The sequence below is a fragment of the Pongo abelii genome, chromosome 21 (genome assembly GCF_028885655.2).
Source record: "Pongo abelii isolate AG06213 chromosome 21, NHGRI_mPonAbe1-v2.0_pri, whole genome shotgun sequence".
Taxonomy (NCBI): Eukaryota; Metazoa; Chordata; class Mammalia; order Primates; family Hominidae; genus Pongo; species Pongo abelii.
Window position 1 is genome coordinate 10305029 of NC_072006.2, and position 27516 is coordinate 10332544.

The 27516-nt window shown below is 38.8% G+C and overlaps 1 protein-coding gene and 1 long non-coding RNA gene across 10 annotated transcripts in view; both read left to right on the plus strand.

Moving 5' to 3' along the window:
- Positions 1 to 27516, plus strand: part of MACROD2 (mono-ADP ribosylhydrolase 2) — a 2107194-nt gene that overhangs the window by 1694041 nt on the left and 385637 nt on the right. The gene's annotated exons all lie outside the window — the stretch shown is intronic.
- The window catches only part of LOC129052187 (uncharacterized), a 53472-nt gene that overhangs the window by 21914 nt on the left and 4042 nt on the right, over positions 1 to 27516 (plus strand). Inside the window, exon 3 of one of the 2 annotated variants that reach the window (XR_008517078.2) lies at positions 23079 to 23747. The exons of the other annotated variant lie outside the window; for it this stretch is intronic. This is a non-coding gene — a long non-coding RNA (uncharacterized LOC129052187). Of the gene's footprint in view, positions 1 to 23078; positions 23748 to 27516 lie in introns of those variants that run through there. 2 annotated transcript variants of the gene reach the window in all.

The window sequence follows — 27516 nt, forward strand, 5'->3', positions numbered from 1 at the left end:
TTGGTAAGTTTAAAATTTCAAGAGCGCTCCAAGAGCAAACACAGTAAAGACCATGCAAGTTCCAGAGTCGTGAATTATGACAGAGCTCACTCATTTTATTCCTTACCTGCAGTTGTTCCAAATCTCATAGCCTCAACTCTCACTGTCCAGACAGAGAGAAAACATCTGTTTCCAAAATCCCATTGAAAGTCCTAAGCTTTGCCTTACTTGGGGCCACTTCTGACTGACTCACAGAAGTCATTAGGTTGCTGTGTGGCAATTAGTTTAGGCCTGCGATTTCTTAACCAATCTCTGTGTCAAGAAAGATAGTACCACTCTGATTGGCTTAGACAAATTAGGGTCCACTTTTTGAGGAGGGGATCTTTGGGCAGGAAGCCACAATGTCCTTTATAGGCTTGAAAAAAAAATCTGGGTGTGTATTACTGCAAAGCCATTTAAGACTGTATGTTTCTTTTATCAAGAATGCTTTCCATAACCCAAAGATGTCACATATACAAAATTTGAGCAGAAGATTTGCTTCTAAAATAGTTTCTTATATTTTGTAATTCTTAAGTATGGTATACATAAATAGACTTACTCTTTCCCTATTGGATGCTATGAAACATACCCATGACTATTTAAAAAAAAAATTCACTATTAAATTTAGATAATAAATGTTAATATTGTAAGACAATAGCTTCCCTTAAATTCTAGTTCTCTCTGCTTACTTAATGTGACTATCAGTAGATAAAGGGTCATTATTTGGATCTGGAGAAGGACTTGCTGCTTCTGGTTTGTATAAAGGAATTAAGTAGGGAATGTGTAGGAAATCTGGCTGGGCTCAGCAATGCCAGCTTTAATGGAATCCAAATAGGTTTTCTTAAAAAAAAAATGGTCATGAGAAAGCTGAACATGAACCTCCTTTCCTGTTGATAAATGACAATGTATAACAGATTGTATCAACAGTTCTGTGGAGCAGGACACCCCTCTGCTTTTGAGTCTCTGAAAAAAAATTATGCTACTTTTCAGCAACTGATCTCTCTTTTTTCTCCATACTACCCCCTTTCTTTGTCATTTCTCTCACACTTTTGTTATCTTCTTTAATTACAGTGTATTCTTTCGCTTGGCAAACACACATACATCCAAGTCAATCCAAAGTGCTTCTGATTTGAGCAAGTTCCTTGCTCTAGGCTCACCTGAAAATGACCGTCTGTGTTCAGGTCATAGAACTTATAAATATACATTTAATTTGTTTTCTGTTTTCCACTCACTTTTGATAAAATAAAGGAAAACAAATTTCACAGTGTTGTCTAAAGACTGTTCAGCAGTTCTGTTCGTGATACTGCTTATCTGTACCACTGATGTTGGATAGCACAAATTTTTTTGTTTTTCAATGAATTAAAATACAACCTAGTTTGCAAAAGATGCCAAAATAGGGGAAACAAGGCATATAACGTGTAAAACCTGAGAACCCCTTGTGCTTGCCATTCCACACCTTTTCAGAAGACTGAAAGCTCTACAGTATTGACCATGTTGGTGTCATCAGCACACCTGACAATGATCCTCTTATCCTTATGGAACCGGACATCCTAGCCTTTCTATCTGCTCTTGGCATAATCTCTTCTCTTAGAGGGTACTGTTTATTACTTTTTGAAATTGAAGTGAATACAAATTATTTTTGCTTGGAGAATATCTTTGAGAACTTCATGACACCCTTTGAAAATTTGAAAATGTTTGGGTTTTTGGTTTGTTCCAGAGGCCATATTTGGTAAACACCAACTTCTGGGGCAAACAACATTTCTGCACAGCTGGCCCCAGAGGCAGTCCTTGTGCCAAATCCACCCATGCAATGGTTGATCCTTGTGCCAAAGAGTTCAGAAACACAAATCCAATTTAATTCTGGCTCAAAAAAGCAATAAGTGTTTAAATTGGATTTCTGTGGAGTTTGTTCTTATTAAGCACAGCATGCAAAGTGCTTTATAGGCATTTATTATTTAGTTATTTCTAACAAAGGATCTTATAGATCCAGCATCTATAATTAATTGGGAATGAGAGCAGATGCTAGCCAACATGTGTTCTGTGACCCAGAACTTGCACTAGGAAAGCTATCAGGTTTGTACCAAACACCAGGGTCGTTGGCAAAAGTTTGCTTCATTAAATTTGGCTTTGTGGGTTTTATGCTTTTAATCCAGGCTCTCAGCACTATCTGTCAGCCTTACCTGTATCATATTAAAGTTTAACAGGGTCAATATGATGCAAAGAGGTGGCACCTGGAAAGTGGTGTATCAGTGACTCCGCTTTCAATCCAATCATCCTCCCATTATGTCTTGTCATCTTTCAACTCCAATGGTCCTGAGGCTTCTTCCAGGCACCTCCACTTGAGATTATTCCTGGATGTGTGCTCACCCCCATGTGGTCCATGCTCCATGATGATGGGTCCCATCTCGATCTCTATAAATTTCCTTTTCTGTTGAAGCACTAATGAAAAGATAATTTCATAAATGGTTATGGGAATAGCTTACTTGGTTCTTGGTTGCTTTTTATCTTTTCCTAATTACTTTGCATTTCAGTAAGAGCCTTCCAGAAACAGAGCCTAAATAAACCAGGGCTGTAATGGTGGAGATGGCAGCCCCATGAAGCTAATGAGATAGTTGGAGTCAGACTTACTGCGTGGCCATGGGAGGTCTGGCTCTACTTACCTACATTTTGTACTTGGCCCAGAACCTTGCTCATAGCATTTGATAAGCAACCTATTGTTCTGATTCCTAGACACTAGTGTCAGAAACAAGCACTCACCTGCTAGTGTTGATTACACACTCCATGATTATTTATCAAAAAAGGCCTTTTCTTTATGAGACTGTTGTTCAGTAGGCCCTTTATAGTCACAAAGGATAATTCTCATATGCTTTAATAAATTCCAAATATGAGTTTAGAAATGTTAGTGCTAGTTCTGACTTTTCTTGGTTTCTATTTCCAATGAGAGTCATGTGCTTTCGATGTGTATATTCACATTACAAGTTAACTCTTTTCATCTTTCACTAAGCTTTTGTATTTTGTTTAGTGTATTTTTTTATTTCATAGGAGAACAGAAAAGTTTACTTTGCCACAGTCAGTAACATAGAAAAGATCGAAAACAGAATAAAGTGTTCTGAGAAGTGACTGCTGTGTGGATGACTAGGTTCACTAACTAGCTGGGTGACTTATTTCTATGTCAGCCTTGCAGTGGACACTCTTAACATTTGGACATCTGGAAAATTATACCTTACTACATCATGGATTTTCAGGTTAATAATCAAGATGTAAACTCATAAGTGCTAAATGTGTGAATGCCATGAGTCTATTTTATTGACTTTGACTTTTGTGGTTTCCTAGCTCTTTTTTTTTTACTTAGTTGCCTTGAGTAATTCATCTACTCCCTTTCTGCCCTAGTTTTCTCATTCATAAAATAAGTATAACAGTACATACAAATGCTATCTTCCATAGGGTTGATTGTTATGGGAATGAAATATGTTAATATGAGTAGAATGCATAGAAAAATGCACAGAAGTCTTACTGTTGTAACACTAAAGCTACAACTAATGTTACTACTATAATTATTGCATTATTGTCAGTTGGCCTGATAATTGCATTATCTCATTTGTTATAATGTTGGGCAAGGAAATCATTCAAGTAGGAAAGATCTAAAAGATAATACATTAGAAAGGACAAAAGTAGAACAAGTACAAATTTCTAATTTCTCCTCTAGGCCCTACACACTCTTCAAATCCTAAACTTTTGGACTTCTATCTCTTACACCTAAAGTGAACCTTCTAGAGATAATTGCCATCTGCATAGTTAGACATGTCCAAAACAGATTAGCACTCTCTTTATTTGTGCACATAAATTGCTATGTCTTTTATTCAATAAGTAATTTTTGGTCACTTATTCATGACACTGTGGATGATACAAAGATGAGAAACACATGATTTCTATTATCAGCAAGAAAGAAGAAAAATATATGGACATGTGACTAAAGTCAAATGTACCGTGTCAACAAATATGGGCAGAATTAGGTGTCGTGCAGTAGATGAATATTTTGGCTATATGCAAGATCAATGGAGCATCAATCACTCAGTCTGAATGTGCAGCAATTAGATTCAGTTAGGTTAATCTGTTACTGGATTCCACCATTCCAACATCTGGTTGGCTCAGTCATAAAAGTGTTTATTATCTCCATAAATCAGTTTAAACTCATAGTAGGCTGCCACTTGGAGCTTCTGCAGTGATAGGACACCAGCATTCTTTCCCTCAGTGTCAGTGGCCTATGACTGCTGTTGGTCAGGTGTCTGCAGTGACTGCAAGATGATTCCACATCCTTGAATCATTTCTCAACACTTACCAGTACACTGGGTTGTTGGGATATAAACACAGGAACCCACAAACAAGACATCCTCTTTCTGGGACTGACTATAAATCCCTATCCCGTATTCATACTGGAAAACTGGTAAGACCTTGTAACCCTCAGCATTCTTTTGCTATCTGAGGATTAGGGGCTGGAATTAAGGCCAGCTCTTTTCTAGGCTCTCTTGATTTTTCCACTCCAATGGAAGAAAGGCAGAGGAGGAAGCAAGCAGGAAGACATGGAAAAGAGGACAAGATCTATGTGCCTCCGACTAGGGCAGAGTTTGGATAAGCATCCCATTCCAGCCCTATTCTCTGGTTACCTTGCACTTTTCATGGTTGACAGGTTGGGAACCCTCCCAAACAGCAGGCTGTGCTGGCCCTAACTTATGTGACCAGTTGTAAAGGAGAAAAGGCTAAATCAATAGGGTTAGAAAAGCACATACCATGCAGAAGTTCAGAGAAAGCAACAAGAAAGAACCTGAAAAGTCAAGAGCATCACCATTATCAGAGAAGTTTCACTTCTAACCCCATTTACTTAGCATACTTAGCTCCACCCTTACCATAGTGACCTCCTGGTAAGTGGATGCCAGGAGCTCCCCCTAGAGTTTGAAATATGCCATTATCAATACCTCTTAACAGCCTGGGGGGAAATGCTTGTCTGGCGTACAAGGCCCAGAGGATATGGGAGTTCAGAAGTCTACGTATTAGGTTGGTGCAAAAGTAATTGCGGCTTTTGCCATTCATTTGGCACCAAGCTAATACACAATTACAAGCCAAAGTAGATATCTCTCCCTCTTCCCTAAGCACCCCTCCACTTGAAGTAATTTTGCCCACACCACATTTGAAAAAACTCAAACTTCCCCCTTCAAAATGATGGGATGGGGAGTGGGGAAATGGTTAAGTCTGTCGTCTAAGCTGGCCCAGAGTTCTCAGAGTCAGAATGGAGACGACTGCTTTGGTATCTGTTTGATGGCGCACAAGGAAGAAAAGGCAGCTACACATCTTTCTCTTGCCCTTTGTCAGCAGATCACAAATGTCACAGCTTGGGAGGGTGCCAATTAGTGCCCCTTGTATCCTAAATAACCTGCCACAGAAACAAAATACCAAGCAGCCCTTGCTTTGTCCTTGTGAGATGGGGCCCATACTTTCCCCCATATAGAGTATCTAATTTTGAAAATGTCACTGTAGATATCAGCACACAGTGATTCTACAGCTGGAGAGATGAAGGTGGAGGCCGCATATGATTTGAGTCACCATGCTTCTCCATGGACTACACTAAATCTCGTCAATAGGACTCAAGTCAAGTAGCAGTTAATAGAAATGGCATGAGGTCAGATAAAGTAAACGATTTCAATCACACTTGAAAAATACAATGTGTGTGCATGTATGTGTGTGCGTGTGTGTTGTGTATATGTATGTGTGTGTGTGTGTAAAACACATTCTTAAAAAGAGGGGGTGATAGTATAATACTTAGATGTAAAAAAGGACAACTCTGATAGTTGTAGAAAATTACCTTGGTATGTGCATATATACCTTTTGAAAATAGAGATGTTTAGGCATTTTATATTCATTTTTAAGAGTTCCACTTTTTTTTTTTTTTTTAACATTCTCTTCTCTTTCTCTGTTGATTTACCGATAGAATATGTGTGTATCAGGACACTTGGCAAGATAGAGACAGCTGGAAGTAATAGAGCCAAGCTCTGTTTGAAAAGCTGAATTTTCACAAGTGGTTTGGGGTTTAGGTGTGGGGAGCAGAAATCCTGGGCTTTGGAATAACTTTTGAAAAGTTGCTCCCTTGACGTAAAGATTTGAAAGAAGTAATTCACAGCCTGCCTTGCACTTTTTAAAAGTTGTGTAACATTATACCGCCTACCACAAAAGAAAAAATATGTATAGGAAAAGTCACATCAACATTATTTCGAATGATGTATTTTTAATGTCATAACTTTCTATTATTATTTAATCTGTCAAGGAAAACATATACTGGAAATTTTTGAGAATCCTCCCTCCCTGCCACCTTTGCAACACACACATGTCCACATGCACTTTTCTTTGCCAAAAGTAAGCAGCTGGAGTCTGGTAGGCTTGCTCCTGAATATGGTGTATATCTTATGTAAATAAAACAGAGCATGCAGCTCAAAAAGAGGAAAGTAGTTTGTTTCTCCATCTTTGATTTCTGCTGTTGTGGCTCCCCTTTGTTACGAATTAAGTCTTTACCATCATTTAGTGAAATGTTATCCTCGTAATGGTAATCTGGAATGTTACCAAGTTACTTTTACAGACACCATCTCCATTTCTCCAATGATCTAGTAACTCTGTGGTGGATTTAACTCCCCTATTGTTTTTGGCTTATACACAAGAGTCTGTCTAATGCAAGCTGTGTTTTTCTGGGGGCCGAATAAAAAGTCTTCATGCATGATAGTGCTGGGGCTGCAGTATTGAAACATACTATTGGGATCCGTTTTCTGATTTCGACTCAGTAGCCTGTCAGAGGCAGAATGCTTCTCCTTTTGATAAGAGGGCTAACTAGTTTCTGAAGGAATGCATAAAATAGTCAGGCTGTGTGAATTCCGGAGTCTTGAATTCCTTTAGCTATGCCCTGCAATCTTTAAGCAGGAAATATAAACATGTACCAGCTATAAAATGTGTGAGAACAATAATAGGGATGGCTATCTTTCTTGCATCTCTCAAGTGTGACATACAGAGGAGAGCTGTATCTTATTACTAACCTTGTCCATCAAGCTAATATTTGTAGATTGCTTTCCTAGGGCCTAATGGCTGAGCCCTATCTCTGAATATCAGATAAAGGAACAATTAGAATCGTTTGTGCCAAACCCCAGAGTTGGAACTGCAGGCCCTTTTAATATGAGTCCAATAAGGAAAGGTTTAGTGTAAATGAAGGTCAGCTGTCTAGAGGTCCCTGACCAAAGCTCTGTGTGAAAGCTAAACAGAGCCGGAGGGAGTTTTTTGCACCTGGCTATAGGCTAAATGCAACACAGCCCTATAGCATGCGGATGCTCCCAAATAACTAACTTATTTTCACAAGGAATTATAAAGCATAGGAAAATTAATAAATTAAACATAGCTCCAGTCCTGCCCCCAAGAATAGATTGCGCTACTAAGTTTTGGCAAAAGTAAGAAGAGACTGTAAAAGTATTAGGAAAAAAAGAAGGAATAATTTATTAAAAGTTTCTATTTTTTAAGTAAATATATGATAAAAATAAAGATTTTTCCAATTTGATTTCTAAAACTTTGACTCTTCAATTGGTTGGTTTCCATGCTTGGCATGGAAAGAAGAAAGGAAAGGAGAAAGAAAGAAGGAAGGAAAGAAGAATTGCAGGCAAGTAAGAATGAAAAAAGATAAGGACAGGAAGAAGGAAGGAAGAAGGCAGAAGGAATAAATGAATGAATATGCCTGAATGGCCACATGGAAAATTTAAAAATTATCCAATGCTGAGTAAAAATCAATGACAGCCAGTAAACAAGCACATGAGCACATTCCCCTAATAATCTGTCAAATAGGATGTTTTTAAATCACAGCAATATTTGTTATTTCTTCTGATGATTTTGACTCCTTTGTTTCTCTTGCTTTCTGTTTGTTCCAAGACTTAGAGTATAAGGCTAGCTACTAAAGAGCACAAAGAGAAATCGAATTCAGCTACCTGTTGTTGCTGGTGTGGGGAGGGAGATGAATAAAAGCAGTTCCAAGCTCCTGTGGCTGGTTTTCATGAAAATGTATTTTCTTAAATTAATACCATTTCAGACTGGTTAGTTTTTGGACATCCTTTACCAAAGATAGATAGATAAATAAATAAATGAGAGGTCATTTTATATTTCCTTTATAAAATAAATGTGCTTAAACTGTAATGGTAAAAATATATATGAAGATCAAAATTTATATTGTGCTTAATGATTAAATGGGCTACAGAAAAATATTTTTACCTAGTAGACAGCATCTTAGTCTCAAACTCAGGCTCTATTTAACAGTCTTAATAATTAGTTTCAGGCTGGGCATGGTGGCTCACGCCTGTAATCCCAGCACTTTGGGAGGCCAAGGCAGGCGGATCAGCTGAGGTCAGGAGTTTGAGACCAGCCTGGCCAACATGGTGAAACCCCATCTCTACTAAAAATACAAAATTAGCTGTGCATGGTGGCACATGCCTGTAATACCCCGCTACTTGTGAGGCTGAGGCAGGAGAATCACTTGAACCCAGGAGGCAGATGTTACAGTGAGCTGAGACTGAGCCATTGCACTCCAGCCTGGGCAACAAGAACGAGACTCCATTTCAAAAAAATAATAATAATAATTAGTTTTGTACCCTTAGATAGTCAAAAGCAATCAGATTCTTCTTAAGCTTTATTTTCTCCTTTGTCAAAGGGAGCTAATAACAGAGCTTGTTGCTTTGAGATTAATAATTAAATAATTCATTAATAATTAAAAGCAGTAAAATAATATTTGAAAACTGCTTCTTTAAAAAATATAGACAAAACAAAAGCTTTTTTCTTTTCTCTCTCTCTCTTTTTTTTTTTTAACTTGAATACCAAGCTGGCTATGCAATTTGACTTATGGAGTGCTGCGGGAAACCTGTTGGATATTTTCATGTATGTCCTTAAACACATGACTGCTTTCCTTGTATGTGCTTGATTCTTGCCAGTCCTTCTCCTTGTTATTGAAAGCATAGATTGCTGGCTGTGAGTTGGAATCATCCACTGGATAACAAAGGCAGTATCTGTTTTCTGGACCTCATTGTTTTCAGGTCTGTGTGTGGTCCAGCCTAGAGGTTTCTCTTCAGAGATCTATGATTGGCGGCGAGAGAGAAGTGAGGGTGGTCAGGAGGGTCAAAACAATGAGGAATTGCATGGATGACCCATAGACAGACCAGTGGTCATCGTGTCAGAATCTCCCTGCAGCAGCTTCCTCCATCACCGACTGACCAGGGCTACCCAACCCACTAGCCCCCTACGGGCTTATTTACATGATCTGATTTCCAAAGAAACTTTCTTTTCCAGATGTTGTGTGCTTTGCAAGGCTCAGCTCTGTGGGAGCTCTGCTTGACAAACTCTAATATACCCTCTCAACAGCCCCCAGTGTAGCTTAGGTAAACACGAAAATATAATTCTCAACTGTTTGGAAATTGGAGTTAGGATTTCCTACCCAGGAGCCCTGAAGACAAATTGGATTGGGTTATCTCGACTGGTTCAGTGTTCAGTGTGACTGACCCCCTCTACATTTTCCAAACCAGCAGTCTACATGCTCACAAGGATGGTTTTTGCTAAAGAGACCCCAGTGTTATGTTGGTGCAATTCAGGATTTCTCAGGGTAGCACATCACCAAAGTGCCTGCAACAATACTGTCAAGATCTTACTGATTCTTCTAGCCAGAAGAGGCTAAAGAAGGTGATCCAAGACTCACTCAAGCATGCTTCATTTCTTAAGACATATAGTAACATAGTTGCTTTTAATTTTTAAATTTTAAGGATTAAATCCAAATTTGATCTTAGGTAAATATGTAAAACCAAGTCTAATAGGTTTTGGGAAGATGGAGTATAGTGAGATATAATGTTCACTGGATACCAATACCATATTTATTTTCCACTGTACATGATGTTAGAAACCGTTTTAAAATGCAGCTGGTCTAAGTGGAATGTTCAGGTCTTGATTTGTAGGTATATGATACCTTGATTATTTCCATTTATTTTTAAGATCTTATTGCCTGTGTGCACGCCTGCCTTCTGCAGACACAAATCAAAAGCTTGCAAGATAGCAAAGCTTTTTTTTTTTTTGTCTCTTGAGAGAATTAGGACAAAGATCTGTACATGGTATAGACCTGAGGCTGGGCAAAGCCTTCCTCCACCTATCTCACCATCTTTGTCTTTGCTCTGTGCCCTACCCAAACCCACCTTCTTTTAGTTCTTCAAATACTCCATACCTGCATCAACCAGAAGTTTTTTGTTGCTTCCCATGTCGTCTTGACCACCTAGAATGCTTGTCACCTGGTTGCCTCCTGCTTCTCTTGCATTTATTCTCTCAGGGAGGCCTTCCTTAACTTTCTGATGAGATAAAAGTCCTCTGTTATAGGCTCTTACTGCAACAGTTCCTGTCTGTCACTGCTGTCATTAGAATTGCAGTTCTACTTTGCTCGAGTAATGTATTAATTACTGTCTACCACCCCCACCAGATTGAAAGTTTCATGAAGGCAGAGTCTGTATCTAGTTTGGGTCTTCATTATATCCCCAGAACTTCATAAAGTCACATAAAAGTGATCACTTCATAAATATTTATTAAGTGAATGATGGAATGAGTGAATAATTGAAGAAATAAAGGCATAATGGGAGGAGAGAACAAAAAAGAAGGCAGGCAAGCTACCAAAGTGATGTGCTTATTGATTGACTAATTTCAAACCAGTTCACATCCATCACAAGTTTGTTCATCTATTTACTTGGAAAGAATAGATAGAAACTGAAGCTTGAAAAAAAGTAATGATCGAGACTGTTTTCATTTGACATGCGTTAATTTCAGCAACCCCTTTTTCTTCAGTAATTCCTCTGTTGAGAAAGTTTGGTGATGGTATCCATGCACATCATTTTTTTTTCACTGAAGCTCACTGACACCTGGAAAGCCATGTAGTTTTACAGATTTATTTAGAAAATAGAAAGCATCTTTAAAAGTCCTTCAAAAGCACAACAGCAGGATTTTGGTGTCAGTAATCATATGCCATATTTCAGGCTTTTAATTTCCTCGGGATGGTATTTCTTATGATCTGAAAGCTTTTTTCCCTCCCCTGCATCAGATCTTATTTTAACATACTGATTGAGCCTCTTTATCTTACACTTCCTGCTGGGAAAATAGATGCTAAAATGTGTGTAATGTCACATTTACTTTAAGGCATCACCAGATAAAATTGCAGGACCCACAGGCATGAACTGTGGTGTGCATGTGTGGGATTTCTTTTCCTACAACTCCAGATCTCCATCAGCAGCTCAAGCCAAACATTCAGACCCTTCAACATTATGTTTAATTGGATTTCATTCTTTTTCTTTTTATTAAAAGCCTTTAGTTTGTAATTTTTTTCACTTTGTACTGAAGCTTTTAGAAAAGAGCAACCTCTTTTTTCAAAACAAAGTTTTGATCTAATCATTTGCATCTGTTTTGTACTAATTTTCTTCACAGATGTTTTGGAGTTTGAGCTATGCAGTTAATAGAATGACACCAAATTCCAACTGGCCTCTTACTCTTTGTGAGACCTCACTGTTTTCAAGGGTTTAAACCAGTGATCCTTAACTAGGAGTGATGTTACCTTTCAGGGGACATCTGGTAATGTCTGGAGATACTTTTGTTTGTCACATTAGGGGGTAAGGCACTACTCAAATCTTGTGGGTAGAGGCCAGGTGTCTTAGTCCATTTTGTGTTGCTACAAACAATACCTGAGGCTGGGTAATTTATAAAGAAAAGAGGTTTGTATGGCTCACAGTTTGGCAGGCTCTACAAGAGGCAGGGCACCAGCAAATGCTCAGCCTCTGATGAGGGCTTGTGTGCTGAATCAAAACATGATGGAGAGGGTTACAGGGGAAACAGGCATATGAAAAGAAGGGAAAACCTGAAGATGCCCTGACTTTCCAACAACCCACTCTCAAGGGAATGAATTCATTACCACCAAAACTCATCCAATCTCTCGAGAGTGAAAAGTCATTCACTATTGTAGAACACTATCAAGCCATTCATGAGGGAACAGTCCGAAAAGCCCAAACACATCCCAGTAGGCCCCACTTTTCTACAATGTGGCACTGGGGGGTAAAATTTCAATATGAACTTTACTGGGAACAAACAAACCATATCAAAACTATAGCACCAGGGATGCTCCTAAACATCCTACAATGCACAGGACAGTACCCACATCAAAAAATTGTCTGCCCTGGAATGGCAATATTGTCAAGGATGAAAAACTCTGGCTTAAACTCTGAACCTTAGGCTTCCACTCTGTAAAATTAAGGTGTAATCACATGCATCATAGCAATGTTGTAAAGATGAGATAAAATAATGCATCCCACATTCGTAGTGTAGTCAGTAACTCATGAGCCATTGTTATCAATATAGTTGCATCATTAAGCCCTTTATGATTTGGTCCTTAATTACCTTTCTAGATTTACCTTTTCCAATTTTCTCTTATATCCTCAGGAACCTCTTAAAATTTACCACTTGTTACCCATTCTTATCTGGCTAACTTCCCACTCTTTACCCACACTTAAGTTGGATGTCTCCCTGAAACCTATAGACTAGTCTGAAACTAACCCAAAGACTCATCTAATTTTCTGGTTTACCCCATTTCAGAGCTCAGTTCCCACTGCACTGAAATTGTCTGTTTATTGTTTTTCAGAGTGTGATCACCACACCTTGTGTTAAAATTACCAATACTAAAATGCCCTTTTCTGGATTTTATTCAAGATCTACTGTATCAGTATCCCCGGGCACAGGGTCTGGAAATATGGGCATTTAGCTCCTGAATTCATTGGTAGCTATACTAAAGTCATCACTGTAAATCCTGAGTTTCAGGCTGGGATTAGGTCTCTTTTCTTCTTTGCATCCTTGGTGCTTAACATTGTGACTGGCATGTAGTAGGCACTTCATAAGTAATAGCACTATTTGAAAGGATAAATGAATAATAAACAAAAACTTTTATTCTACTCTTGTCTCTTATTTTGAAAAGATAAAGACCCATTGGTATTAGCATTCAGAGGGGAGAAAATGCTACTTCTTCTGTTCTGTTCTTATATATTCTTATATACAAGCATGCTAAGGACAAGATATGCCTTTGTTTAGCAAAGTTTGAAAGTGGGAATCATTAGACTGATCAAAGACCAAAGTCATGTTTTGTTTGGCTTTTACAAGCTCAGAAAGGGTTTTTTTTTTTTTTTTTTCTGTCTGTTGTGGTTGTTTTTTCAAGCTTTTAATTGTTTTAAGTTTTGAATTAGTGGCCAATATTTTCATATAAAAATATGAAAATATTGCAGTTGGTATGTTGATGAGTGGGGCCTTACAGGGAAGAAAAAGGCACATTGGTATTAGCATTCAGAGTGGGAAAATGCTACTTGTTCTCTTTTGTTCTTGTAATTCTTATATACAAGCGACTTCTGTCACTTAAATAAGCCCTCGAATGTTTACATGATCAAAAATAACTTACCTTTATTATTTTTGCCTATTAATGTATGGTTTATAAATACAGATGCTTAAAGGGGTTATAGAAAGAAAGGTAAAGGAATAGAAGTCAGCTGGCTGTAAGACAAACCAGCCAAACTGGTGAGCTCATGTTCTCTTTTAGAAAGGATGCTGCTTCTCTGATCAGTAAATGGTTGCTGGTTGAATGGGGAAATGGATGAATGAGATCTCAGCATTGCCAGATGTTTCTATTTCTCAAGAGAAGTCAGAATTTGATTTTTTTTGTTTGTTTTTTTGAGACAGAGTCTTGCTCTGTCACCAGTGCTGTACTGCAGTGGTGTGATCTCAGCTCACTGTGACCTCCGCCTCTGGGGTCAAGCGATTCTTGTGCCTCAGCCTCCTGAGTAGCTGGGACTACAGGCATGCACCACCATGCTTGGCTAATTTTTTGTATTTTTAGTAGAGAAAGGGTTTCACCATGTTGGCTAGGCTGGTCTTGAACTCCTGATTTAAAGTGATCTGCCCACCTCGGCCTCCCAAAATGCTGGGATTATAGGCATGAGCCATCGTGCCTCGCCTGAATCTGAATTTTTTATATGAAAATATTGGCCACTATTTCAAAACTTAAAACAATTAAAAACTTGGAAAAAAAACACAACAGACAGAAAAAATCCCTGTCTGGGCTTGTACTAGCCAAACAAAATATGACTGTGGTCTTTTATCAGTCTAATGATTCCTACTTGCAAAATTGCTAAACAAAGACATATGTTATCCATAGCATGCTTGTAAATAAGAATATATAGAAACAGAACAGAATGAGTAGCATTTTCTCCCCTCCGAATGCTTATACCAATGGGCCTTTTTCTTCCCCACATAAGGCCCCACTCATCAACATACCAACTGCAAAAACAGAAGTTGGGCAAAAGCAGTGCGTGTTGCTTCTATGTGAGCTGAAGTTTAATCACAGTGGTGTGTATAATGATAGCTCCACAGGTGTCCTTGTCTCTGGAAATCTTGGCTGTGACCCTGTAAGATATAACTCACAGTCTGCAATGAGAAACAGGGAATAAATCAGTTGGTCAATCTCTCTGTATGATAAATCATGAGGGTGATGCTTTGGTAATTCAGATCAGCATTAAACTCTGAGACTGAATTAAAGAAATCACCTTCAGCTTGAGTCTGCACCTAGATTAAGTAGTTGTAACTTTCTAATAAATGTGACAAGAGTTCTGTGAAGATTCAGACAAGTCTCACTTTGTTAAGAAAATAGGGGGGATGGAAAGCAAAGGAGGAACTGAAATATTTGAGAAGAATTGAACAACCAAGGGGTTAGATGAAATGATCAGACAGAAGAGCAAGTGTGATATCCTGAGTGAGCAGAGTACATATATTTTCTTTAATGGGGTGTAGTTTAAGCAGCATAAAATATTTATTTCTTGTAGTAGGTAATTGAGATCCCCAAATTGGGGCAATTACTTTGAATTTAGTCAGTGTATCAATCAGCTATTGTTGCGTAACACCCCCCTAATCATCAGAGGCTTAAAGCTCCAGTCATTTATTTTGACTCATGTGTCTGGGGCTGGCTGGGGTTGGCTGACCTAGTCTGGCCTTGCCTCAATAGCTCCACCTCAAAACGTGTGTCCTTCTGGGTTTGGCTCCTCACTGTGAGTTGTGCTCAGGTCTGATCCTCATATGCTTGGTCTGGAACCTCAGGCTGAGGAGCAACAGCTGGCCAGAAGTTGCTCTTTTTTTATGGTGTTGACAGAAGTACAAGAGACATGCACAGTGGCACAAGTGCAGACCCAGCCTCTGCTTGGATCATGTCAGCTATCATCCCAGTGGGTACAGCAAACCTCAGGGTCAAACCCAAAGTCAGGGTGTGGGGAAGTATACTCCACCTTCAGTGGGAGGAACCACAAAGCCACAAGGTAAAGATATGGAATACATGAAAGTGGTGAATAATTGCTGGGCAGTAATTCAACTTATTGCACTGTTATGATAGGGCTTCCATGGATGATTGTGTGGGTTCTGTGGAGATGGCATTATCTAGCTGGATTGCATAATGATAAAAGGTAATTAGGCAGTGCTAGGCAGATGCCAAAGGTTCACACAGAGACTTTCTCCTTGATATAATTTGAAGTCTTGATTGAGAATTGAAAGGGAGATGGCTGGGTTTGCTGGCCTAGTGCTGTCTGTTTTTCTTCTAAATGATTGTTGAGCATTTGAGTTAATGTTAATTTGGTCAAGCTTCGTCAAATGTTTGTATGCCAGTTGTGAGTCTTCTTCTAAAGGAATTATTGTGCCCCCTATTTTCATTTGTTTTAAAAGCCTCATCACTAAACTTATGGTCGGCAGTATATTGTAGTTGGTACCTTGGTTGACATGCGTAGATTCCTATCTTCAACAAATAATATGGTAATAAGAGGATACAACTCACCCCTTACATGTAAACTACCTATATGCACACAAAATTGTCTTTCGCTCTCTGAGAAACCACAGGACTGTCCATGTCAATTTGAGGAGCATCCTAGGGAATTTGCAAGATGACCTGGAGAAGTAGGGCTGCAATGTGAGGGTCACGATAGAAACGAATCAGTTGAGTTTCACTCCATCTGCAGAGCATGGTCAGCAAGGGGTCAGAATTTGTCTGACTTCAACCCCATCCTAAACCTAGCAGAACATCTATTTCAGTCTCCAGAGAGGAGAAAAGAGGCCATGGGAAGGAAGATGGCACATCAAACCATACTTCCAGCTTGAAGCGTCCCATTCCCTTATCCTGCTTTCATGTGTATGAAGCAACCTTGGTGTTCTTGTTTATACATATGAGACTTATTCTCTAAGCATCCCCACTTCTGGGTGCCCCAAGAAACTGACAATCCACAGTCCAGCCTGTGGTGACCCTCCTAAAATCATGCCGCCTGGTGAAGCTCTGCCTGTTTGATGATCTGATCTCCCAGATCTTCATCTTTATTTTGTTTCTCTTGGAGATATGCTTGATATTTCTTGCTATAGATAAAATAGTAAAAAAAAAAGTGTTAGTTAAATTAAAACAGTATAAAGATAAATGGAAAAGTAAATGAGTAGCCTTGTAATTAACAAGGTAGTTAAATTATGTTTTAAATGAATTCTTATCTGCTGCCATCTGATTTCTTAACACCTTCATAAAATTGGTCCATAGCCAGTAACATTACTTGACTGGAAGTTTCAGAACACAGAGTGGCATATATCCCAAAAATGCAAATAATGTGAAACTGAGTGTTAGACATCTCTTATTTAAAGAAAAACATCTCCCAACCCTCCGGCAACTCTAGAGAGGAGGAGATATCTAAATGAATAATCAATCAATTAAGTTATCTCTTCCATCTTCTATTCAATGTGATCCAATCTTCCCCCTTCAACTCAGCTTTACCCTTCAGCAGCCTGTCCTAGGGTCTTTTTTTTTGCACACATAATTACTGTCAGGATACTTTTCTAAACAAAGACTCATTTTCTCCCTGTGGAGGAATTCTGATGCTAAATGTTAAGAAAATTGTTTGACCCTAATAAAGATATATGTATTTTTTTCTAACCCTATTCATTATTGATTTCAGTTTATTCTGAACACTGAATTTTTTAATGTATCAAAAGTGTGTTGTTACTTAGGTCAGCCTGTGTGGTCACTCAGTCAATACATGAGTTTCAATTCAATTCAATAAACATTTTCCATGTGCAAGGCACTGAGATCAAGCACTGGGCATATTAACTGTAAATTCGATTTAGTGCTTGCCCTCAAGAAGGTTACAATCTAGTGGAGGACCAGCACCCCTGAACAACCACAGAGTGCCAAGAGCCATGTCAGAAGAACCCCCTGCATTGGTAAAGAAGCACACCCGCCTTTACAGTTGAGTATTTCTCATGGGGGAAGGGATATTTTCCCCAATTTATTTATTATAAAAAATTTCAAAGATTAAGAAAAATTGAAAAAATAGTGCAGTGAACAGATATGTTCCCCACCTGGATTCATACTTGAAATTTTCTGTATTTTTGTTTTCTTTTTCTATCTATCTATCAATTTACTGATCTATCAATCTATCTATCATTTATCCGTCTGATATAGTTTGGATATGTGTCCCTACCCAAATCTCATGTTGAATTGTAATCCCCAAAGCTGGAGGTGGGGCCTGGTGGGAGGTATTTTGGTCATCGGGGTGGATCCCTTATGGCCTGGTGCTGTCTTCATGATAGTGAGTTCTTGCGAGATCTGGTCATTTAAAAGTGTGTGGCACTTCTTCCCCACTTTCTCTCTTGCTTGCTCCTGCTTTCTCCATATGACGTGCATGCTCCCGCTTCACCTTCCACCATGAGTAAAAGCTCCCTGAGGCCTCCCCAGAGGCCAAGTGATGTCGCTGCTATGCTTCCTATACAGCCTGCAGAACCACGAGCCAATTAAACCCCTTCTCTTTAGAAAGTACCCAGTCTCAGGTATTTCTTTATTTCAATGCAAGAATGACCTAATACACTATCTATGTATCTATCTATGTATCTATGTATCTATGTATCTATCTATCTATCTATGAAAGCAAATTGGAGAAATTATGCAATTCATCCCAAATGCTTCAACTTGCATCTCCAAAGAATATAGATATTCTGCTGCACAACCGTAGTATCATTATAACACCCCCAAAATGGACAAAAATTGCGTATCATCTAATACCCAGCCATATTTGAATTCCCTCAATTAATCCTCCAACCTGTTATGGCTCTTTACTGTTGTTATTGTTGTTGATACCAATCATAGATTAAGCACTAAATTTGTTTTTATGTCCCTTCAGTTTCTTTCAATATAGAACAGTGTCCTGCTTTGGTAAAGTACTATATTTTGAATTTTTCTGATTATTTTCTTAAAGAGCTGTATAACACTTTTCTTTAAGTCTTCTATTTCTTGTAAACTACAAGTTACATCTTGAGGTGTGATCAGATTCAGGTTGAATATTTTTGGCTAGAAAAATTCATAAGTGAGGCAGGCACGGTGGCTCACACCTGTAATCTCAGCAGTTTGGGAGGTTGAGGTGGGTAGGTCACTGAGGTCAGGAGTTCAAGGCCAGCCTGGCCAACTTGGTGAAACCCTCTCTCTACTGAAAATACAAAAATTAGCTGGGCATGGTGGCAGGTGTCTGTAATCCCAGCTACTTGGGAGACTGAGGCAGGAGAATCACTTGAACCCGGGAGGCCGAGGTTGCAGTCAGCCAAGATTGTGCCATTGCACTCCAGCATGGGCGACAGAACGAGACTCTGTCTAAAAATAAAAAATAAAAAAATGCTGGGCACGGTGGCTCATACCTGTAATGAATCCCAGCATTCTGGGAGGCCGAGGCAGGCGGATCACCTGAGGTCGGGAATTTGAGACCAGCCTGACCAACATGGAGAAACTTCGTCTCTACTAAAAATACAAAAATTAGCCAGACGTGGTGGCACATGCCTATAATCCCAGCGACTTGGGAGGCTGAGACAGGAGAATTGCTTGAACCTGGGAGGCAGAGCTTGCAGTGAGCCGAGATCATGCCACTGCCCTCCAGCCTGGGTGACAGAGTGAGACTCTGTCTCAAAAATAAAATAAAAAATAAAAATCATAGGTGATGCTGCGCATTTCATTCACATCAAGACGTTCCCACTGTTATTAGTGGTGCCATGTTTGGTCACCTGGTTTTGATGATTGTCACAAAATTATCTCGATTATGAAGATACATTTTCTGCCTCATTTTCAATTAGTAAGTAATCTGTGAGTTGACACTGGCGTCATTGCCTAGCTTGCTTACCCAAACCTGAAGCTTGTATTTTCCATTGATGAGCCTTATCTAAATCACTCCATAGGGTTAGCAAAATGGTGATTCTCTAATTCCATCATTCCTTCTACATAGATTAGCTGGTAGGCTCCTGTAAATAACTTTCATTTTTTAATATGCTTACAGAAAGAAGGTGTATTTGAGTAGAGCATGACCTAGAAATAGCAAATATCTAGCTACACATAAACATTAAAAACCTAAGAACAGGAAAGAAATTTAGAGAATCTAGAGCATTTAGAGCTAGAAGGGACCTAAAACAATATATACTCCAACCTTTTAACAAGTGAAAAAAGTGAGGTCCAACTGTGTTGTTTGTTTTTATCTCATAACTAACTAGCTTGATGTAACAGATCTTTGAATAAAAGGAAACACATTGTACATGGGTGCAATGAGGTCAAAGTACGAATATAATTACCACTGATTTGTTGACAATATTGTTTGCTGCATTATAATTTTATAGGATAATAGAGTGCTTATTCTAGCCTCAGTAAGCATTATTGCACACATGAAATGTGCAGGGTATAAGTTTTTATATTTTTCCTTCATTATGTGATTGCCAAGGCTTTATTTCTAATGCTAAGATATTTTCACTGGGTTTAAACTGAGCCGACTTATGTACCCTGGTTCTTTCCTACTCTTGAAACTGTCAGTAATATCACATAGCTGGAATGTCTCATAGCTGGAAATGTAGTAACCACATTACTCCCCCCCACTCCTGCTCCCTGATTTTTCATTAGGATGCAGTTTATTAATCCAAGTAAAAATATGAAAGCCTCCTATGATTAGGTTTAAGCCTAATATATGATCCTCCTTCCTGGAAGGGCACTTCGAGCTGGTCATTAGGCAATGGAGAGAATGGGTATCATTAGGGAATTTGCCTAGCAAGAGCAAGGCCAAAACTGGAAGGAAAATTGGATTTTATTTGCCAAAGCCAAGGTAATGTCCTAAACAAAAATTTCCCCAACCAGGAAGACCTAAGAAAATTGTCAAGAGGTAGAGTTTAGAACCAGGGGCATAGAGGGCAGGTGGGAGAATAGGCTGGGCGAAGACTGGAGTGCTACCAACAGCTAGCTTTATGTTTTCCTTTATAAACACGTATTGAGCACCTACTATGTGACAGGCACGGTGCTATGTGTTTTGTGTGCATTACCTAAGGTAATCCTCACAACAGCCTGGAAGTCAGTACTTTTATTACCCTCATTTTAGAGATGCAAAACTGAGGCAACTTACCTATGGTCACCCTGTTAATAAGTGTTGGGGTGTTCCTGACCCCTGCACTTTTAATCAGTAGGTAATATGTAGTACCTTTCTCTGGCTTGTAAATGTTTTCTTGCAGAGAAAATGGGAAGCAGCTATTTAGATTGGAAAGGTTAAAATGAAGGAATCTGAAAGCAACAGTTAAATAGGGTTAAATGGCTACTTTTCCCTCTCAGAGTTTTGGAATACCTATGAGCTTTCAGCCATAAAGCCAAGAAGGTTCTGGCTGGCATGACATTGTCCCCTACTAATGCTAGGATAGTGTTGTCAAACAGAGGCAGAAACAGAGCCCTATCCTGTTTCTGTTCAGCTGCCCATTTCCGTCTCCGTACTGATGCTACACGAACTTCTACAGACAGACTCAGCGTCTCCAGAAAGCAAAGCCTTTAGGAATTAAAGTCGTCTTTGCTTTTAAATACTTGTTTCTCCCATGTTAAGGACACTTTTCTAGGCAAAAGCCTCCTGATTGCCTGTTGCTGTGGCATATCTTCACAAATTCATTTTTCATAAATGTCCCAAATACATCTGAGACATTTTTTATAACTTGTATAAGCTTCCAGAGACAAATGTTAAAGATGACAGTTTGGAAATGAAGACACATAAAACATGCCTTGGGAAATAGAAATCCTAGGGCAGTGACTTCAAATTCAGTCCTCTGTTCCTTTTTAGTCAATATATTGAATATCATATTCATATATATCATATCAACATCATAAGTATTGAATATCATTATATGCTGCAAGTCTAAAGAAAGAGAGACTGGAAGTGAAGAGGTCAAGGTTTTAGCCATCCATGGACCTGTGAAGGCTTGACTTTGAAATAGTCACATGATCACTTTGGCTATTAGTTTTATCACTTCTCTTATCTTGGTCTGAAGATCTGAGCTGTGCTTTATTATAAAGAAAAATGTATAAGCTAGTTTTTGCTGTATAACAAAACAACTTAGTCGCTTAAAACAGTAACAATTTAATGTAGCTCATGATCTGGTATGGGCTGGCTCAGCTGATCTCTGCCTGGGCTCTATCATGCAATGGTTGTCAGCAAGTCCCTTAGCTGGCTGCTGGATAATCCAGGATAGCATCAGCTCTACATTATGGATTTGGCTGAGCACATTGTTTCTCCTCTGTTTGGCCTCTCCTCTCCAGCAGTGCTCAGACTTATTCATGTGGTACCTCAATTCCTAAAACAGCAAGATGGCAAGCCCCAATCCTCTTTGCAAGCTTTTACTTTCATCAAGTTTGTTAATGAGCCATTGACCCAGGAAAAACATGGCCAGATTTAAGAGATGAGGGAATATATCCGACCTGTTGGTGGAAAGATCTATGACACCACATGGCAAAGTTAAGAATGTAAGGGGTGGGGGGATTGTGGCCATTTTTATCATCTCCCATGGAAAGGAAATTCACTGGCTCTGAACAGTGCTAATCAAAAGTGTTACTGAACATCATAAAGAACATGAGGAGAGGCCTCTACCAGTGCATTATGTTCGTAGAATCCTTAATGGAAAAAAGTTTGAAAATACTGACTATTTGGTGTCTACAGCCCCCTCCAGCTTTAGTATCCTGTGATTAAGAAATATCACTTGTCCACCAAGTGACATCTGGAGACTCTTCATCAATAATATGAGATGGAATCATGGGAACATGTGTTTGAACACAACACCTTGTGGATCAGGTTCTCTGCTTCACGGCGGAATGCTTATGCTTAGAATTTCTGAGTGCTAACAACAAGTGAGGTTGAGTCTGTGAGCTGCTTGTCTCAAAACTAGATTCTGAAAATTTGCAGCCACTGCTACAGTCTTGGCTTGTAGTTTTACATTGAATTATTGGACTGCATTATTTCATTTTGTCCCGGCGTGCCTTATCAACTGAAAATATTGTCCCAGAGAGGGAGCACAACAATATTTTGTAAAGAAATCATTCCTGCAGAGATGTAAAGACTGGTTAGTAACCTGAATCTCTGACCCACTGTAGCAAACAGACACACAGGATGCTGAGAAGGATCCAGGACTCACTAAGCTGCTTAACTCAAAAGGAAATAGTAAGGTTTACACTGGCGACATGAAGCTGAGTCTCCTTTGGTCTGGAGTAGATTTTGGTCTGTGCTTATGAATCGTCTCTGCACAGATGAAATAACAGACATTTTAATGACTATTCATATTTATAATTGTATTAGCTTTGGATCCAGGTTAGAAATTCTTCATTCCTCGTGTCAAGAACTTGCATAGCCCTGAATGGTGATTAGTAATGCTAGTTAAGCGTGCTAGTTCATTTTCAAAATCTGTTCTATTTTACACACACACACACACACACACACACGTCGAGTCATTCATTCACTCATTCATTCATTTGATAGGAAGTTAAGTGGCATGTAGTAGACATCTGTTGTTTGTTTTTGTCACCCCAAATCTGTTCGCTTTTCTCCTGACAACACCATTCTGACTTTCTTTTGGGGAACATACCCTTGCTCCCATTCTCATTCCAGGTTCTTCAGATGGGGTGAGTTCATGGGTGGGCATGTGACTCAGCCTTGGCCGATTCACACGACATATTCTCCTGGCCATGGTGATGCATCAGAGGTGGCAAACTCTCAAGCCAAAGCCAAGGACATGCAAAAGAACTTTCACTGAGACTGTTGAGACAGAGGCTGTCTGCCCTTTCCTGCTGATTATAACTTGGAAGAAGAAAGCCCTGGAGATCTTGGCCACTGATATGGTTTAGCTGTGTCCCCACCCAAATCTCATCTTGAATTGTAGCTCCCACAATTCCCACATGTCATGGGAGGGGCCCAGTGGGAGGTAATTGAATGATGGGTCTTCCCCATGCTGTTCTTGTGACAGTGAATAAGTCTCAATGAGATCTGATGATTTTATAAAGGTGAGTTCCCTGCACAAGTTCTCTTTTTGCCTGTCACCATGTAAGACATGCCTTTTACCTTCTGCCATGATTGTGAGGCCTCCCCAGCCACGTGGAACCGTGAGTCCATTAAACCTCTTTCTTTTATGAATTACCCAGTCTCATGTATGTCTTTATTAGCAGTGTGTAAACAGACTAATAGAGCCACCATCTCTCTACCACATGGAGCTCCAGAATGAACCTGATGTATAGGAAATTAAGAAAGAGGGGAAGATATGGGATCCTTCTGACATTTGATTCTAACCCCCATCCTGACTTTTTCAGATACAGGAGTCTATATATTGTCTTTTATTTTCTTAAGACAGCTTGAGTTAAGTTTTCTGGAACTTGATTCTGAGCATTCTGTTACGTCATTTTTAAATACTTGCCAATTATTTTTATTAGTTACTCATCAGGGAGGGAAATCAAACCAGCTCCTGTGAAAAGAATGGAATTTCAACTATCCAGAGTCTCAAATCTAAAAATAGGTGGCTAACTCATGTCAGAAGTATGAACCCTCAGTTCCACTAAATCCCAGTCTTCATAAGTGGAAGCCCAAGAATATCTATTAAAAAATTTTAAAAGCTTGTTAGTTTATGATGTATCCTGCTTAGCACCTGTTCATGGTCTATGTCCCAGAGATATTTTGAATATCACATGCAAAGGGGAAAGGAAATGGGATTTATTTTTCACTTTCTGTGGGCCAGATATTTTTTGAAGTACTTCAGCATATTTTCATTTAAGATATTTAAGAAAAACTTCTGCATGCATTTCCTCAGTGTTCTAGGTATAATACTTTAGATTACTGGTTGCTCAGTAAGGAGGAAAAAAAACCCAGCCCTGATCTCAAGGAGCTTATAGTTTATCGCACCCAGTAGAAATTTCTGCCCTTAAATGTTCCATGTCTGATTAACCAAGGCTGTTGGGTATGAGAAATGTGGCTAGTGAGAAATGGATTTTTAAATTGTAATTAATTTTAATTTGAGTAGCCATATGTGGCTTGTGGCTACCGTATTGAAATGTAAAGGAATGTACATCTAGGTTATTTCTTCTTAAACTTGCATGTGCGTATGAATCATCTATAGATCTTGTGAACCTATAGATCTGATTTAGTAGGATCCGGTGTTGGGGTGGTGGTTCTGCGTTTCTAACAATCTCAGAAGTGGCTGATCCATGGGCCACACCGAGTAGCAAAAATAATCATCAAAGTAAAAAAATTACAATAATTACAAAATATGGTAAGACCATAGCGGGGACAAGATGCTATAAGGGAGAATGGAAGGGGAAGAGGGGAAGGGTTTGCAACTAAATTTAAACTGGGAGGGGAATTATAAAAGGCCTCACTGGAGAGGGGGCCCTGGAGTTGGAGCCTGCAGGATGCAGATGAGCTAGTTAGGATACAGAGGTGAGGTGAGGCAGTCCGACAGGGAGCAGCAGTGGGTATGAAGGCATCTCAACCACTTTTATGAAAGAATTTGTGAGATAGGCGAGTCAACAATAATAGAATTATCATTGCATTTAGAAGCCCCTTACTTAGCCATTCTTCTCCTTGACCTCCCTGACAGGTTCAGGTAGGTGCCCTTCTCAGTCCCCATAACTCAAGGCATATTTTCCCATAATCATTAATACCTTGAGTTGAAATGTGCCCTCTATCAGTCTCTGCTGCCCACTAAACTGTGAATCCTTAATGTCATTTTATTCTCTGCATCCTCGCGTGGTAGGCATTTTACACATATTTGTCAAACTGTAGCCAAAAAGTGTGTGTTTGTGTGTGTGGTGTGTGTGTGTGTTTATGAGGTATCAGGGATAAAAGAAGTAGATATACTGCATATATAGATGTATGCATTGTTTTTCTCCTAAAGAGATGAGAAATATTTTTGGAGTTGAGCCAAGCCATTCGTGGCCTCTCCATTACTTTTAGTTTTATGGCAGAGGATTGCTCTGGTTTTGACAAGCACTAATTAATTCCATCTCTGGGGAATAATGGGAAATGCAGGCTTATGCTGTTTGCACCAAGGTTATCAGTTATATTGGTTTTAATGTTCTGCCCTGCTCTAGATATAAAACATGCAGCAAAATGCACAGTCACCTCCTCATTAGCTGTAAACAGTGTATTTCAGATTTGTCAAGCATACATATTTATTTTTACATCCAGGCATTTTTATTTATCTTCCTTGCAAGTCCATGAAGTTTTTGCCAATAAATTAGGAATGCAGTAACTAGTTCTGAAAACTATGGCACCCAGGAAATTTTATTGATCTCATAATTTACTGGATCTTTTGGTTAATTACAAGTTCTGTCTAGCTTAATATACTTTTTGAGTCGGCTGTGCATCATAAATATGTAACCTCAGTACTCACCCTCCCTACATTGCTGACAGCCTCCCATGAGGTCAAAGGTGTAATAGCTACAATACCCAGAGCCTCTAACATGTTTAATTAAACTATTAATCTACTTTTATCTGTGACACTAGAAAGCCAGCTACATTGAATTTTCAGAGTTCTTCAATACATTTGCTTATGGTAAATTTTTCCAAGCCATATCTTTAACAGTTGAGCACTGCCAACCCTTTTAAAGGCATTTTGAAAAATTGTGAATGTTGGAGGAATTACCATATCAGCTAATAAGAAAATGTATCGTTTATAATGATTCATGAATTTGAGTCTCAATGCAGTATACGACTAAGGCACTTTATGAAAAAAAGAGAAGACTGAGGTTTGCTAAAGGTTTGAAAATTGTAGTAGATCAATCAGCAGCAGCCTCAGAAGTACCATTATTTTAAAATTGTGTGGATGATCATTAGAAGAGAAGTCATCTTTGTTACATAACCTTTGGGAACTTGCTGAGGACAAGTGTCATCACTCTTGTGGCAGTGATGACATTTTCAGTGATCAGACCAGCTTTTGTGTTCATTAACACAACGGAGCCTCAAAACTTTAGTCTTGAGAAACCTGTGTATCCATGAAGCTTTAATTAGGTTAACAAGGTACCCATGAGCCTATCTCCTTTCTTGTGTATCAACTGGCAGTAATCTACTACAGATGTTATACAGTGAAGGAAGCAATTTGCTGCTTTTCATTTTATTTTCCTGTACTCACTTATGAGCTTGTGGATATAGAATTATGTGAAAAATTCAAGGTTCTATTTTTATTCACGTTAAGCTCATCTTACCTGTTTGTACAATTTTTTACTCTTTCTTTATTAAAGGAATCTGCATCTTATGTGCCTCCATAAAAGGTGTAAAAATATGACACCATGACCTTCTAACTAAAGTACCTGGCTTTAATTTTAACAATGATTAAGAGTGATTTGAGTCATGCATTTGAACATTCCACTTAAAAGTCAATTTAGACAGGCAATGCCCATGCGAATATTGATTATAAACCCACTGTGTTTCTAGCAAGCTACATTAATATCATGGGCCAAAAATCAAAAATCTATTTTCTTTTCTACTTCATTAAAGAGTATAACCAAAAACCACATCTATTTGCATATTGGTCATATATTTTGCAAATGCCTGTGGGATTGAAATTTAATTTACTCAACATATCTTCCCTCCCACCCTACCTCCAGTCAAAATAATCAAAACCAGAACTCTTGTTACATTTATGGGGCAGTTGAAGCCGTATATTTCACTTTGTTTTATTGCACTTTAACTTTTTGCACTGTATTAGCTGTGAGTATTCCATGGATCTTGTTAAATATGAGCAGCTTCCTTGAAAACAAGTCATTTCAATGGACATGTTTTGGCTTATGTTCAGTATTTTACAGCCAATGTATCAGAGCCATAAGTTTATAATTTTAAATGCCGCAGACCTTACTTATTCATCATGATTAGATGTTTCTATCTGCTATTCTATTGAATGGCAAGCTCTAATACTGATAAATAAAGAGAGCCAGTTCCTGATTTGGCAACAACAACAACACGTACTGAAGAAAATAAATGCGTTGGGTTCATCTCCTTGATGGGGATGCAATCTAAGTCATATTTTTGAATGACCACTAACTATTTGCATAATATAACTTAT